At 43.0% G+C, this 12,847-nt stretch overlaps 1 long non-coding RNA gene across 1 annotated transcript; it reads right to left on the bottom strand.

Moving 5' to 3' along the window:
• Window positions 1–1,810: 1,810 nt before the first annotated feature.
• LOC138526352 (uncharacterized) lies at window positions 1,811–10,539 on the bottom strand. The gene is made up of 3 exons (XR_011283563.1): window positions 10,426–10,539; window positions 5,854–5,904; window positions 1,811–4,832 (listed from the first exon to the last, which is right to left on the bottom strand). It is a non-coding gene; the product is annotated as an uncharacterized lncRNA (long non-coding RNA).
• Window positions 10,540–12,847: the final 2,308 nt, after the last annotated feature.

Below are 12,847 nucleotides of genomic sequence, written 5' to 3'. Positions count from 1 at the left end.
TTCTTTGGGACGTGTCTTGGAGTGGGTGCTTTGAATCACAAAAGTGCATGGCCCAGTGATTCCACATTGCAAATGATTAGACAAGAAGTGTTCCGGTGAGTGAGGGTGAGAAGCGCAGCAGCCTTACAATAGAGCTAGTAGGGCCTAATGGTTTTCTGTGGCCCCTCACTCTCTCTAAGGTTAGACAGTGGACATAGAAGTGCAACCTGGACGGCTGGTGTGGTGCAGCTTGGGGAGCACTGCAATACACACGTGCATGTGAAAATATAAATACCGATCTAATCACATAAAAAATACAGAAACTTGGAAAGTAATAGGAGTTACTACTATAAGCAAGTTACAAGCACACTGTAATTGGAAGGTGCAATATTGCCCTGCTTGCTCCCTTAAAACGGCAAGTGACTGCAGATACAGGACGCGGCAGGAGTTGGACGACTGTGGGCATGTAGAACCTTTGAATTTCAGAATTATTGAAATTGAAAAAGACTGCTGGTAAAAAGAATCGGTGGTGGTGACTCTGGGCTGTTGAGCCTTTCAATCGTCTTGCTAATTATCTGGCCATTCTTTGATAGCACTCTTTAATTGCCAAAACAATTAGTGAACAATGGACACTGCTGATTATCTATGAGCTGTATCTACGGCATATTGAAGAAACTCTGGCAAATAATGCAATTATCCTTGTAATCACGAAAAGGGTTTAAATGTGCCTGGGCTTTGGGAAGAGAATTTGAGAAACTGTATATTTGACGTAATGTGTTTGTACTGTTGGTTCAGGTTCACTAATATTAACGACAACAAAATATACTGCACCTACCATGCCACCATGCATATGAAATAAACAATGAAAAAGTGAATCTAGGAAAGAAACTACAAAACATTATACAATGTCTAAAGCAGGTGGGAATGTACTTGATGGTACCATATACAGTGATGTTAATGAATCGACAATAACGAATGACTTTTATAACGTACCCTAAATAACCAAAAACACAGAATTGTATGTTAATAGTACATATAGGGTAAGGGCTAAGGGAAGAAAACGGATGGGGAGGGGGTTGAAGTGGGGTAACAAAGCTAGGGAAACAGGGGTTTTGGGGGTGGGTCCCAAATTTTAAAACAAAAATAATTGTGATATTTTTTTGTTATTTATAATTCGTTAAACATGTTTTAATTATGATTTGATTTGTTATGATCACACCAATGTTACTGCCCTAGCAGAAGTGAATCATCCCCTACACCCTGATACTGATAACGCAGCTGATAGCACACCCCATGCTGGTAAAATCACTGTTTTCTTATACAGCAGAAAGTGTATCCAGAGGCCACAAGACAAAAGGGAAGGGGAATCAGGGGAGGATAAACAACAAGACATGGTTCTACTAGGCCTTGTGACATTCAGATTGTGCAAGTGACGTGAACAAAGGGCAGGGGGAGCAGGGCTGGGGCTGGGTAAATTCTAGGGGAGCCCAAGGAGAACAAGTGCAAGCAGGGCCATCTTAACAGTTTTGGGGGCCCGGGGCACAGACAGCCTTGCCCCCCCCCCGACACCGATGTTGCCCCCCGAAACCCATGTCCTACTCCCACCCCCCTCCAAAACCATGTCACCCCCCGCGACACGACACCCATGCCCCCCTCCATATCTCAAGTCTAATTCAACAGATACTCCTCTAAGCTTTACATGGATTATCTAGTTGTTAATAAAATATAAACAGTATACATCTGTGATCTGTTTCCACAATAGGATGCTATATTAAGGACATTTCACTTTGTTTTTGTTTTGAATAATATATTTTGTAAGAAAATAAAGGAAAAGGATTTTAAGTAAGCATTTATTAAACAAAAAGAAAACCTAACAGTGCAACATGAACTTTTTTGCCTGTATGAATGTGTCCAAAGTACAAGCCCTTGCAAAAACATGAAATAAATAAGGCAGTACAGAAATGACAAAAGCAAGTAACAAAACATCAAAATTCACTTGGCATTTCAGTTCATGCCCGCACCACAAACAAATTCAAGTAATCCTAGGAAGAATGAGATGACAGTGAGGATATGCTACCTACAACACCCACATTAAACTATGTGTTTCCTTCTAGATTTGCGTATTGCAAAATCCTTAATTATGTCTGAAAATTCTATCTCTCGAACCATTTCAGATTCAATGCTTAACGGAGCCAAAGAATTCAGCCTGGCTTGAAGCATACAATTTCGTTGCTCACTTTTTATCAACTTCAATTTTGAAAATGAACGCTCCCCACTGCAATTTGTCACCATCATAGAGAGGAATATTCTTAATGCAATTTCTAGATTTGGGAATGCAGTACCAAGCTTATCATTGTTTATTATCTTGTAAATACATGAAAGTGACATGGTTTCTTTCTTTTCAAATGTATAATGCTTAAATTGTTGGCATTCAGAAATTAGGTTCGATTTCTCAAGATCTTGGTAGTAGTAAGAGGCCAGCTTTAGACAATGTTCACTCATTTCTTTTCCATCCATGTCTCTCAGGTTCACGAGGAATCCAAATCTATTGCTGATATCTTTGTATGCGTCACCTCGTCTTGTTAACCCATTAATTATTGAGTCCATGATTGGCAAGTATGTTTCTATGTGAAACGTCTGTCGTCCTTGAAGGACCGTGTCACTAGCAGCTCCTTCAAAGCCAGTTAGACGAGAGCTTTGCTGTTTCACACGTTTACCTTGGTCACTGTAATCGGCCTCTGGCGCTTTTGCTTTTGCCTTGACTTCATATTCATTAAATCTGTCTCTTATTTCTTGTACATACAACTTCAATGACTGGATGATATTAACTGCAACAGAAAGGTTGATATCTTATTTCTGAACAGATTTGCTTGTTTCATTGAAACGTAACAGAATGTCATTCCAAACAATAGTTAGAAAAATGGTTTCCAGCTTCTCCATTTTTTTAAGAAGACTTAGTGCATCGTATGTGGTGTCTTTTGTTTGTGTGTTATCACTACTCAGTGAATCAAGAGCAGCTTGAATTCTTTCATAACCATCACACAGAGCATTCACTGCATCTGCATGAGCTGGCCATCTAGTGTCAGACAAGCGCTTCACAATCTTGTGAGCTGGACCTACAGAAGACACCAACACCTTCCAGCGATGAGTAGAAGCAGAAGAAAATGTGTACAAAGGTTGAACAAAGTCAAAATAAGAAACTACCTGCATGTTGCACTCGGCAGCCTTGACACCAACTAGATTCAAGGAATGTCCTGCACAGGGAATATAAACAGCAAATTTGTTGATCTCTTTTATCCTTGCCTGCAAGCCTGAGTACTGTCCTGCCATATTGGATGCATTATAGTATGACTGGCCACAGCAATCTGATATGGGGATCCCTGTCCCATCCAAGAACTGGACGACCGCATCTGCAAGGTACTCTGCTCCATGGCCATGAATTGGGAGAAACTCCAGAAATCTCTCCTTTGGAGCATCATCCTTTACATATTGCACGGTAAAAGTCAACTGGTCGACGCTAAGTGAATAATACTTTTCTTCTCTCAGTTCTGAAATAATAGCAGAGAAAACCTTTTTGCTCATCAGTGTGAGGAATTCTTCACAAATATTTGCTGACAGATAGGATGGATTTCCCTTACCTGCATTTCCATATTTTTTGATGTGTTCGTCCAGGAAGGGATCAAATTGGCTGATCAACTCCAGAATCCCTAAATAATTTCCATTGTGCTGTGATCCTATAATCTGATTTTCTCCTCGGAATGCTAGACCCCACGATGACATGAACTTTACAACTGCTACAACTCTTTTAAGCACATCCTGCCAGTAGGTTTGTCCATGTTTTAACTGTTCAGCTAATGCTGAGCCAATGCGACCAGTTTCCTTTTGACGTTTCCAAAGTATTACATTGCACCTTTCATGTTCAGGAGCATGTTCATGTTCATGAATGCGGGAAGATGCATGCTGCCAGTCATTAAAACCAGTTGCACTGAATGCGGAATCAGTACTAGAAAACAAACATCAGACAAAGCAGTAAACTGAACCTTGTGATGGGGAGTATAGCAACCATTTGACGTTTACAAGTTCGCCATTCCGCATTTTTCACTTAAATAATGCTTGTGTTAAGCATCTTTTTATTCTTTTGTCACCAAGTACATAAACACGGGTTGACTTGGAAAAATTGCTGTTGACGTTTTGACAGGCTGTCGAACCTTTTTTAATCCAATAGTACCGCAATTTGTTTGTGATAGGATCCCATAGTGCAGGATCTGTGGAAGAACATGTGAAGCTCACTGATGCAGTTTCCAATATTTCTGCAAGCTGGTTGTCATCTTCTTCTCCTCCTGGTGCAGGGGAATACTGCTCAGCCACTATTTGTAGATGGCCACTACTGCTCACTGATGCAGTTTCCAATATTTCTGCAGGCTGGTTGTCATCTTCTTCTCCTCCTGGTGCAGGGGAATGTTGCTCAGCCACTATTTGTAGATGACCACTGCTAGGTGAAGTGGCAACAGCAGATAACCCCTCGGTGGACTCTTCTATGGACTCAGCATGAACTTCAGTGTGCGCGCTTTCGCATTGTGGTTGCTCCTCAATAGAAGTATCACTACTAGATGGTTTTGGCTGTACAGAGAAAAAGGAAGACAGTTTTTGTTGATTACCTGTCTTTCTACTTTTTTCCTTTTGGCAGCTACACTTCCATATGAACGCCTCATTGTGAGATCATGTATTGATTGGCTTTTTTTTCTTTGCTAAAACTTAACTTAGCAGGAGCAGAGCCTTTCATTCAGAGCATTTCATTCAGATAGACTTGAAAAACGTTGGCTTGTGGCATCCTCTTTTCGTGGATTGTGAACCTGAAAAGGCAGAGTACAAGGAAATCATTTTAGTACTGCACCTTTGAAGTTTAAAACATGCCATGAATTAGAATATGGCAATACTGTCGTACTTTGGCACAGCCAGCATTACAACACCTTGAAATGGTGGTATATGCATTTTACTGAGGTTCCACTCCACAGGCAGTGCAGACAGTGCATCAGAGCACAGGGAGGGGAGCCCTGCCTCTGTACACTGCTAGGTGGTCAAAGGTGTGAGGGCAGAACCTGCGGACATCTGTTATCAAAGCAGGTACCAGCCCTGTGCATTGGCTGACATGCGGCCAATGTGGGGTATTAGCCAAGGCCCAAGTGTGGACAGGCCTGGCCAGCCATCCGAGTACAAAGATGTCCTAGGTGCCACTGTGAAATGGCCCCTCTGCGATTCCCAGGGCTTTTAATCCTGCAATATATTGTGATTAATCATGCCCTGTGATATATTGGGTGTGAAATATGTCAAATCCATGAACTCATCCCATTGCCATTAATGTATCTTTCGGGGGGCACCGTCGAGTGCCAGCTGCAAAGAGGAACAACCACCAGAGTCACCCCCACCCCGTAGTAAAGCTTGTGGGTAAAGCCCCGTTCCCCCGCGAGAAACTTTTTGAAAAATGGTTTCGAAAATGTGCAATTTACTGACCAAACCCACAGAAATATGATATAAAAAGCATTAGGTTTTACATACTAATGGTGGTACATTATTCTTATGTGTGTAAGTGTGATGATGTATTTTACAGCAGCTTGTATTTGAGAATAGTTGGTACCATGTTGTATGCAACATAGTACCAGCTATTCTCAAATACAAGCTTGTATGCATAAAGAAAAACAAAATTCATTATATAGATTTCCAGTAATAATGGAAAAATATAATTTTGTCATGCTGTTACTGGCACTCATGTGTTCATCCTCTTACTAAGGTGGGATTGTAGGCATTATCTGAAAGGGGAGAAACTCAGCTAAAACATTATGTTTTTTACCACTTAATTTGCAACATTTGTCCTACCTCTACTGGCCGTCTGCCTCAGCGAGTCGCCATTGCTTCAGTTGCTCAAAGCTGAAAAAGGTGCAATGCACAGGTCACAGAATAGCACATACATATTGCATGGAGAAAAATATGTTATCACAACCTCCAACCATAACATCATAATCTGTTCTGATCAACAATTAAACAAACTTCACATATCTCACTGTCGCAGTGTTTTGAAAGTTAATGGCTTAATTGGAGTTGGAATCCCGCTACTGGTATAATAAAAATGGCTTAACCACGTCTGCCTTCAGCTGCTCGATTTGCAAGCACTGTGCATGTACTTTACCAAAGTCCTGTTAAAACCCTGCATTGGCAAAGCCAACAGTTTTGGCTTGTTTATAAGTATTAGGCATTTGCCAGGCACTGCTATTAGATGCCGAGGTAGTACCTCAGAGGTACTCACACCATTTTGCACCTGCTACCATCAATGACCAGTTAATACCATTCCAGCTGTGCCTGGCAAGTGTCTTTCCAATGCCTACTAAAAAGCTCAAACTGTTGGCATTGCCAATGCTTGTTTTACTAAGCCATTAAGCACGTGCAAAATGACAGCACAGGGCAGTTGCAATAAGCATAGTGTGATCCTCTGGACTCATCCTTTCATAAAGGCATTTTGGGCTGAGGGTGGATGGTACAGAGGCTCCGTCACTTCTGACATTTTCTTACATCAGCAGATCAGTTGCATATCTTTGGTATTTAGCAAATGTGACGTACAAACTGTTCTGACAAATAGCATAATGGTGCCGATAGCGATACTATTTTTATACACAAAGCGGGTTTCACCAGAAATTCCAAGGAGCGCATTGAAATGTGAAATCTAATGTTATGTTAGTTTAATGTTAATGCATTCCACTTACCACTTTAATGGTTTAAATTACTGCCCATGCAGTAGAGTGTGGACCTGTATATACAACATTCGACAAACGATCGGAGCAAAATCAACAAGCAGTAAGATTTACACAGAAATATTGGTAGAGGAGTGTGTGGACAGCTGCGATGAGCGGGCATGTTGCTAGTTCACAGGTGATCCTAAGGGCCACTATGGGGCGATAGGACCGTTATGATAGCATGCTTCTGTAATGCGAGGTGGACAGCAGGGAGTGAGTGCTTGGGCAAAAGAGCAGGCATTAGCGCCTGTTTGAGTGTGGTTAATTGCACTCGGCAGCAATGCCGGAAGTGAAGAGAGGTAGAGAGGTGGGGTAGGTAGTGGGGTACACGCCGCAGTCTCGGGGGCCCAATTGGGTACGCTAAGGAGAGGAAGGTGCCGAGAGCCAGCAGCGTCCTGCCACCATGCAAGGGAGGCTACAGAGTCAGCACAAGAAGGCACACGTCCCTTTCTGTTCCCTGTACAACAATAGCACATGACTGTGACGAGGAACAGAAATAACATGACAACACACAACTCGAAGGGTGTGTACACTCCGAGGCCTCCGGGCATGTGGCGCGCGTTATACAAAATCTTAATTAATTAATAAATAAATACATAAATAAAAGCAAGAGCAAAACAAGAGAAGCCAAATAAGTTCCAATCCAGAAAAACAAAAGGGGCCAATTCATTGGACAACTTTATCAATAATAATAATACATACATGCATGCATACATACATACATACATAAATTCATGCATACATTCATACAAGGGACAAAATAAAAGTGGTGTAATTAAAGCAACTATGATAAAACAAGTGTGCTTTTACTAAAGTTCAGACACCTATTAATAACATTACATGTACACATTATATTGTTTAATTGTAACTATTTATAGGGAGGCGGGTTTTGTGTCACATCAAAAATAACAATACAACAATTCAGCACCTGAATTGTCCCAATATGAATTATATAATCATTAGTAATACGATCATTATTGATTGTGATATTAGCCATTAATGTAATTAATAGCTGTGCAGCTTCAACCTCTTTCTTAATCGTTCTCCCCCCCCCCCCCTTGCGGGGCACAAGGTCACGTTTTGCACAGACCGAATAAGCCACTCACAATGAGTCGAGATTTCACTTGGAATATTAGCATTACTGGTTAAAATGTACTTATTATTTTCAAAATAACTGATATTTCCATCTAAAATAAATCACACTAATAACAGTAACACGCATTGAAAATATTATAACAAAAAAGAAGAGACAGGCTATCCTTAATGGGAAATAATACGACCGCATTCGAAAATAAAAACAATAATTTCTTTACATTGCGGCTGAAGCGCTGTATGTAGAACATTCATTTGTATCGTCCTTTTTATCGCCCAGATTGTGGTCCTCTTCCTCGGAAGGATGAAAAGCTGAGCCAGCCTTGCTGGGATTCGAACCTGCAACCCACGGATCACACATACATCTCAGCAGCCAGCGCTCAACCCTCTGCTATCGCACTGGCTATTACACGACCCCTGATTACAACAAGTGAAGGTCTTGGATTCGTAAATCTTAAAGCAGTGAGGATCGCAGGTACTGCTCCTGCTAAACTTCTGCTTTTGTCCCCCTAATGTTTAATTGCTCTTCCAAGTTGGCAGTTTTGCCGGAAACTGCCTGGGTCTGGCAAAGTTTCGTCATCTGATTTCTAAATTAAACTTGCCCAAGGCGGTAGTGGCTGCTTTCATTATTTCCATCTCTGCCCTTTTCACAGAATTCGGAAAGGATGAAAAGCGGAGGTATTTGCATTGGGTTTCAGAGTTGTGAATTGAAGATTTGCTAGAAAACGCATGGACAACTGAGCATAGCTCAGCAGGAGCAGGTGTCAACTTCTAATTCCACAAGGGGTTTGTGTTGCACCAAAAACTGTGTGGTGTTCTCATCTGAAAAGAAAAGACTGGAATTGAAAAGGCAACAACTGTGAGAGGGGCCAATTGACAATCTTTCAAGGAGGAATGAGTGGGTACAGCTGGTATCACCTAAGACACTGGGGGGCGTAGCAGCAGGTAGTGAGAGACGCATTCGCCTCCCAGTGCAGCAGGTGTGGACTTCGCCCATTTTATAGCAGTTCGGCCCACGGTCCACACACATTGCGATGCGAAGATGCGACGCAAGAGGGGTAGCTCTCAAAAGCAACTTGTCTTGAAGTGGGTGTAGGAACATATGGGCCCGATATACAACGCGTTTTCAATTACATCTCATTGAAAAATGCTCAGTAAATCAGGTCCGGTCCGTAAAAATGACTCGTTAATGAGCATCGAAACCGTTGTGACCGAATCGAAGAAGTGAGCTATAACAGTAAAGCATTCAGCCATCATCTACAGAACCGCTCTAAATTCATCCAACAGAGAGTGTAAGGAGACATCTAACAAATAAGGGGTGAAAGGGGCAGGTCTATGGAAGCGCTTTATAATCTGTGAAATACAGATTGTTGTAACAGAAATTCTCCATCATGTTTGAAATGCAGAAATTGTGAGACGCACCCACAGAACTAAAGCGCTCTCTCCCCTTTCAAATGCTCTATTTGTGAAACACTCTGAACAGAAGTCTATTTCAAACACAGAATTGTACAACACGAGTCTATATTGTTAAAGGCAAAGGGTACGGAAAGCGCCACGTCATTTTTCAAATTCGCCTATAAGACTGATCTATGCGTCAACTACAGGCCAGGACTTAAATAGGCCAATATAGAAGCACAGTATTTTCTTTCATTAGCAAAACACGTGAACATCATCATCCACAGATGGGCCCTGTGCACGTTCACGTACACAAACTACTTGCAACAACAAAAACAATGGCGCTCTATAAAGTTTAAAATACCGAGCCTCAGCACAACCATTTAAGCAATCTATTGTTATATGTCCAATAAGGGACTGGAGCGCTTCCGTATGCGCAATACACAACTTGGACAACATAGCAAAGCAAAGGAAGTGGTTTATACAGCTTACAGACACACAGAACGTCATAAACATGCCCATTAAAGCGATCTATTGTTATCAGTCAAACACATATCTTAGGGCACATCTATAGAATAAGCCTGTACATTCTTATGAGACACGCCCACAGATGCGATCTATGCAAATACACAACTGGATCTACGGCGAAGCGGTTTACACTTGATAAACCGATACAAAAAAATGCACGGAATTGCCCTATCTATACTTTCAAATACAGCATTTGATTTACAAAATCTTTGGCTACTGTGGGAGGGTGTCACGAAAAATAAGTAACAACCTGCCCCCCTCCCCCTTGCTCTCACCCTTAGGTGAAGTGTGACAGTTTGGCCCACCAACGCTTTGCATTCTGGGGCTTGCAGTGTCGATCTCCACGTTAACATATAGGCTACTTGCCAGGGCCTGGAAAGCACTGCTGTCTATAAAGCCCGGACTGGGCGACGGTCTTGCACATGACATGGGACCTCTTGGCAGCTCACCCCCGTGACTGTTCAGAGCACCCAGCAAATCCACCAGCCGGTCAATAACACAAGCTTTGTGTGGGACCACCCAGGAGGGACAGCCAGGTTGAGACAGTAAGCAGAGAATAGTGTTTTCCCCAAACCCAAAGCACAAAAAACAGCAGCATTTTAGTGTGCAATACAGGGCTCTCTTTCAGCACGATATTCTCACTCACCATCATCTGAGCCTCGGAATGCTAACGCACGCACTGCCTGCTGCTGCTGGCTTGTTCTGAAGGAGGAGGCTGCAAGCTGCGCAGCAGTGCACTGCGCACTCCAGCCCAGTGGGCTGGCATGTGCCGTATTCCCTGGTGGTGGGGGAGGGGAACGAACGCACTGCGTCGTTCTCCTCCCCCTCCCCCACTGTTATTGTTCAGAATAACATGTATCTGGGAATCGAAACCACAGGCACGCTGAAAAAGAAAAACACACACAACTCAACTTGCTTCTGGGGCCCCCCCCTCCAGAGCCACCAGGATGGGGGGCCTGGGGCACGTGCCCTGTTTGCCCCCCCATAGAGACGTCCCTGAGTGCAAGAGGTAAAAGTGTGCGGAACAGGGGTGGACCAGACTCAGCAGGCTGGTCAAATAATGGTGCCCAAAGGAAAGCGCTGGAACGGGGACTGCGAAACAATGGTAGGAGGTGGGCCTGGCCCCTGTAGGACTCAGGAGGGACCAGGTGGCCAGTCGTAGCACCCGGGAGGCATTATCAGGGGAGTGGGAGAGGGAAGGAGGAGGAGAAGAGGAAGGTCTTCAGGAGTTTCCGGAACTTAATGATATCTGGCTCAAGTCTGAGAGGGGCAGGGAGGCCATTCCAGGGGAATGCTCCTGCCAAGGAAAGAGATCTACCGGCTACTTTCTGCTTGGAGAAATGTTTGACATGCAGAGAGTTAGAGCTAGAGGACCATAGGACTGTAGCAGGGACGTATTTAGGAAGGGAAAGTTGGAGGTAGCGTGGTTCTAGGCACCAAAAAGCTTTGTAGATTATGCAGAGGGCCTTGTATTTGATTCTTTCAGCCTCCGGGAGCCAGTGGAGAGATTCTAAGATGTGGTCCCTGGGCTTGAGGCCAATGATAAGTCTTGAAGTCCTATTCTGGATTAGTTGGAGAGGCCAGAGGGGGGAAAGAGGCAGACTGAGGAAGAGGCTGTTTCAATAGTCTAGCTTGGAGAGAACCAGATCTCTGGAGAAATTGAGCTTCTGGGGGAAGGTGATGAAAAGGAGAATGCCTCTGAGGAGGTAGAGCTGAAAGTGGACCTTCTTGGCAAAGTCTGCAATATGAGGTGAGGAGAGAGAGGAGTCGAAGATGACACCCAGGTTTTTAGCCTCACAAGAAGGTGATGGGCGGGGCCCAAGGAGGGCAAACAAAGATTAGGGGGTAAGGAAGGGGGAGGAGTTCCAATGAGAAGGATCTCTGTTTTACTGGCATTAAGACAGAGATCATTGGCAGCACACCATGCCTGAATAGCAGCCAGACAATCGTGAATGAGAGAGGAAGGAGGGGAAGTGGAGGAGGGAAGTTTAAAGGAAAGCTGCATGTCATCGACATAACACAGGAATTGAGGAGAGAAGGTGAAGATCAAGTGGGCAAGAGGGGCAAGGTAAATGTTGAAAGCCATGGCAAGAGGATAGAAACCTCCTGAGGGATGCTGCAGGTAGAGAGTGAGGTAAAGGAGAGAAAATGGCACAGACTGGCGGTCATGGAGACAGCCAACAGCTTCAGTGTGGTCAGTTAATTGGGAGATGACCAACTTCTCCAAGAGTTTGCCCAAGAAGGGGGTAATGGAGATAGGGCGGAAGTTAGCTGTGCAGAAAGGATACATATGTAATGGTTTATTGATAAGCCACCCTCAACACAGGGAGTTCCTTCCCTCCCCACTCACGTGGTTATTCAACAAACTCTTTAACAGATACTTTGTTTTTAGCCCTATCTCAGACACATTACATGCCCCTTGGATCCCTTTCCTCTGAGCTAACAATGAGCTAAGAACCAGGCTGGTGTACAGGAAACACATTGGTATATATTTAAATGAAAAGTAATATAAAACAGCCCAAAAATGTAAAAAAAAACACTTTTGCCGTGGCACAACACAATCATCTTCTCTCAGCATAAATAAATCACAAAAGTGAGTTAAAAAGATACAATCGCAATTATTCGCTTTCTGTACATTTTACTTCGTAAAATTATTACACCGTTCAATAACAAAGGCATTTATGTACCATCGTGCAATTTTGATTATCTTGCAGTCTTAAAGGGCTAGCAGTAGAATTTCAAGATTTGTAAAAATGCCTAAGGCAATTATAATTTCGCCCACACTTTTGGTTTAAAATAAAAACAGGTTGATTTATCGCTTTGCTCTGGTTTATGTTGGGAAGTCAGACAGAAAAATTGGAATGCTTTGGGAATTCTGGATTTCATTCCCACTTTACTGAAAGGCCTGTGTTGTGGAAGCTGGATAAAAAGGTTGGACTGATTTAAGAATGAAGACACCCCTCTACCTTAAAGAAGTCGGGGTCAGCTGGACAACAATGATTACCCAGTTAATTTATAGACTATAGTTTTCAGTGCACACTGGGAAGTGAGCCTTGTTAATTTCGCAT

Source organism: Ambystoma mexicanum, chromosome 7p, assembly GCF_040938575.1.
Source record: "Ambystoma mexicanum isolate Mex_15411 chromosome 7p, UKY_AmexF1_1, whole genome shotgun sequence".
Lineage (NCBI taxonomy): Eukaryota > Metazoa > Chordata > Amphibia > Caudata > Ambystomatidae > Ambystoma > Ambystoma mexicanum.
This window is presented reverse-complemented; position numbering and strand designations above follow the sequence as displayed.